At 37.1% G+C, this 3,686-nt stretch overlaps 2 long non-coding RNA genes across 7 annotated transcripts; both read left to right on the forward strand.

Annotated features, from left to right (window-relative positions):
* Positions 1-16: 16 nt before the first annotated feature.
* Positions 17-1,056, forward strand: LOC106321287. 4 transcript variants are annotated; one of them, XR_001266035.1, is made up of 4 exons: positions 17-295; positions 441-591; positions 681-727; positions 869-1,056. It is a non-coding gene; the product is annotated as an uncharacterized LOC106321287 (long non-coding RNA). The 4 variants fall into 4 exon arrangements; XR_001266036.1 differs by having other exon boundaries at positions 441-564; positions 631-727; XR_001266037.1 differs by having other exon boundaries at positions 441-564.
* Positions 1,057-1,816: 760 nt separating this feature from the next.
* LOC106321286 lies at positions 1,817-3,122 on the forward strand. Of its 3 annotated transcripts, XR_001266032.1 has the most exons (6): positions 1,817-2,221; positions 2,290-2,420; positions 2,515-2,570; positions 2,640-2,702; positions 2,791-2,906; positions 3,091-3,121. It is a non-coding gene; the product is annotated as an uncharacterized LOC106321286 (long non-coding RNA). The 3 variants fall into 3 exon arrangements; XR_001266033.1 differs by having other exon boundaries at positions 2,623-2,702; positions 2,791-3,122; XR_001266031.1 differs by having other exon boundaries at positions 1,818-2,221; positions 2,791-3,122.
* The last annotated feature ends 564 nt before the right edge of the window (positions 3,123-3,686 follow it).

Genomic DNA, 3,686 nt, shown 5'->3' on the forward strand with positions numbered 1-3,686 from the left:
TGGTATAGTGTTTCGATTTAGATTGTCAGCACTTGCCTTAATTAAGTATTGACATGATGCTCTATCCACAGTCTGGAGTCAAGTAGAGTCATGTTCTATAGCGACTTATGTTGTCCTCATCTGATTATTGGAGTATTACAAAATGATTACCATACAAAATGAAAGTATCTCCAATCATTTGTCTTTTACATCCATGAATACACAAACTTTTTGATGGATATTACTTCTGTCAAGTACAAAGAGAAGACTACTTTCATCGAGCCAAGCCTTACAAGGACCATCCTACCATTGCAAGGTGATCTTTTTCATCTTGATCTCTCTTTGGTACTTCAATAGTTGTTTTTGTACGTTCGTCAACATGATGAGATGTCATTTCGACATGTAGCTGTTATATAGTTGTGCTTCAATGGTTTGATATGGGTTTCTAACACATGATGCAGAAGCTGAAAATGGATTTTAGTGTAGTAATACCGGTTATCTTCCTTGAGGAGGCAAATAATGCACATTACAACTCAATTGACCTCAGGGCTTATAGGAAGTCACATATTCATGATGGAGCAGCAGGTGAGTCAAGTTTGGAGTTGGAAAGAGGTTGACCTTCTTTTGCTAATACCTATTGTTTACTTCAAGTTATCAAGAAAAAATTCATTTCAATCCTGGTGACACTGGCTTTAATGTAGTCTTGAGCGGCAGGATCCCCAAACTAAAGTTTGCAAAAATTGAAGAGGTAAGTTTTCCAGATAAAGTTTGCAAAATTTAAAGTTGGTAAGTTATTCTAGATTTTTTGTGTAGCTTTTTCGTATGATTTTTTTTTTTTGAAAAGAATGATTTTTAAGTTGATGAAATCATAACTGAAGTATTGGTGCAGTGTCTTATTCAGCTATACGTTGGGATCAATGGTTACCGAGGCAACTCGAGGTATGATTCTTCAAGGTGTTGAACTGTTTTATACCACTGCCACTGCTCTGGACCTCAAGACCATGGATTAGATTCGGGTGATCACTAGAGGAGAGTCATGCAAGGCCACGCTGGAGCTAATATTATGAGCTATTAGGCCTTATCACTGTCCATTTTCAAAGTCTCTCAGTGTCCTCTTATCGACTTGCTATGTGTATAACTTCTGACTGTAAGATATTTTACAGTGATATGAGCAATAAATAGATTACATGAATATTGACAAGCTGTGTTTCTGTGGTTGGATTGATCAGTCATTTCTCGACAACTAATCATTTTTTTCTGCAATGATCACAATGGAACCGACGGTCAATCTGTTTCGAGGATTTATGAGCAAAGTAAGCATGCAGACATCATGATGGAGTTTGCAGTTTCAGAGAAAAGAGACATTTGATTATAATCACACACGCCTGCTATGTCGACATTTTTGTGTAATTCTCTTTTTTTTTTGTAATTCTTCTTCTTTTTTATTATATTTTTCGCTGTTTCTTATTTTTTTGTTCACAACTATGTTCTGTGATAACAACACCCAAGAACCCCGCGCTTGTAAAACCAATACTAAACTTTACGATTAAGCCACAAACAAATTGACATAAATGCTAGAAGTATTTAGAGTGGGTTATAATTAATTTTTCGTTTGGATTTGACATGTGTTATCGTAATCAGAAATTTTACCTTTGTTATTCATTTAAATTTTTAAAGCAGACCAAATAACATAAACGGGAAATGAGTATCTATATATATATATATATATATATATATACTATACTAAAAGGGAGATAACTAGAACAGGGAAAGTGTCCACCTCAGATTAAAAAATCAACCAATCAGAGAAATCTTTTATGCCATGTCATTAGTTATTGTCGAAAATAAAGATAAAAGGAAGCTTCGATCAACCGCCTCTGCCTCTCCCACTTCGTCTTCTCGGTTACATCTTCATGAAATCTACGTTATAGCTACCAATATTATCAATAAATTGTGTTCTGCAAGCTCCTCTTTACGAATTCGTTTCTTATCCTTTGTTTTTCCTTCTTTATAAACCCTTCGCCTAGATTTAATCCAGTCAAAAACGAAAACCTCCACTGAAGAAGTTGAAGCTATGGCGATGAAACCCAATGGATAGTAATCCACTAGAAAGTCTCCCGTCACCACCGGAAAGTCTCCCGTGCAGTATGCTGTTAAATTGTTTTGGCCGTGTGGCGATTCTGATTTTTAGGAACGAACGAACACACATGAATTTCATATGTTCATGTCTTCCCTTCTTCAGGTTCATTCCTTTATTCATATAATGGTTTCATTGCCAAGCGTTAACCATTCGAAATATTTGTCATTCAGCTATTTGATCTGGTATATGGAGAATTTTCAAGATTTCTATTCGGTTTGCTCTGGGTGAGAACAAATCCTAAAAAGATGCAGCCACAACAGGAATAAAAAACACTATGAAAACATTATTACAAAGCAAAACGGTAAGATTATTACAGAGCAAAAAGAGTCCTTAATCTTTGTTCCAAGAATTTTGCTGTACCTGATTTTGAATGGTTTTGATTGTCTTTATGTAAGGATAAGCATCTTCGCACATGGTGTTCAAGAGATCATACAGATGGACCTGAAGACAAGTAAGATGATTTTACCTGATAAACACATGCAGACAATGGTTTCAGATTTCAGTTTGTCTAAATTGGCAGTTGACAGCGCCTTTCATGTCTCCGGCATATTGTCCATGGCACAGTTGGATATCTGGAGCCCAAGTAAGCTAGACGCATATCTAACACCAAAAAATACTTCATATATCTTTAATTTGTCATTAAAATACTGTTATTATTCTGATGGTAAAAGGTATATAACTCTGGAGTCCTTTTTCGTGGGTCAAACTGTGGAGTCCTTCTTGAGTTTATGTTAGGCGTAGGCGTAGAAGCCATATCGAATGAACACTTCCGAGTTGATTATACAAGGTATATTACTAATCTGACCTTTTTTATTTTTTAATGAACAGGCGTACAAAACAAAGAAATGTTGCTAAGTGTCGGTCAGGAAATGGCACTTCTGAGCTGTAGAGTTTGGTTAAAACGTTTTTCAGCAATATGCACCAAACTGTGATCGAGAATCGTGGATTAAGGTTCTCGACTTTGTTAGCAGGATTTTCCATGGAAGTGTAGTTTTTTTTTTTGCTAAGAAGAGTTTTGAAAATGGAGAAGGTGTGCGTCTGATAGCACCTCAGGATGCCTGCAAGCTGCAACCATTCAGCCAAGTATATTCGCACGGAAATATAGATTGATGGCGCGGACGGGTAAACCCTCGAATCTAGGAAATAGTTGGCTCTGGATGAATCCATTGAGAAGTTGCGACACAACGTCAAAGTGTTTCTCGACCGCCAGTGTCACGATCTCGGGGGAGAAGAAGGCACAGTCTACGTGGTTATCAGGTTTGAGAGAATCGGATGTGAATATTACTCTGTCTGTTTAGTCTAACCTTTTTCATCACCATGTTTCTGAAGAGATCGAGTTAGACGCTGCAAATAGTTGCATGTGAGGGTGAGTAAAATGGAAAGTGTGAGGATAAGACAATGATGTTCAGGAGTTTACACCTGGCTCTCGAGACTTCACAATAGAGAGCTTGAAGACAAAGCCAAAGAAGTACCAGAGCTGAAAACAGAGAGACATAAGAAAAAACTTAATATATACGAGGTCGAGGGTATCGCGAGGCTGAATCTAGCAGAGGCAGCCATGTTATAG

Source organism: Brassica oleracea, unplaced genomic scaffold (genome assembly GCF_000695525.1).
Source record: "Brassica oleracea var. oleracea cultivar TO1000 unplaced genomic scaffold, BOL UnpScaffold01390, whole genome shotgun sequence".
Lineage (NCBI taxonomy): Eukaryota > Viridiplantae > Streptophyta > Magnoliopsida > Brassicales > Brassicaceae > Brassica > Brassica oleracea.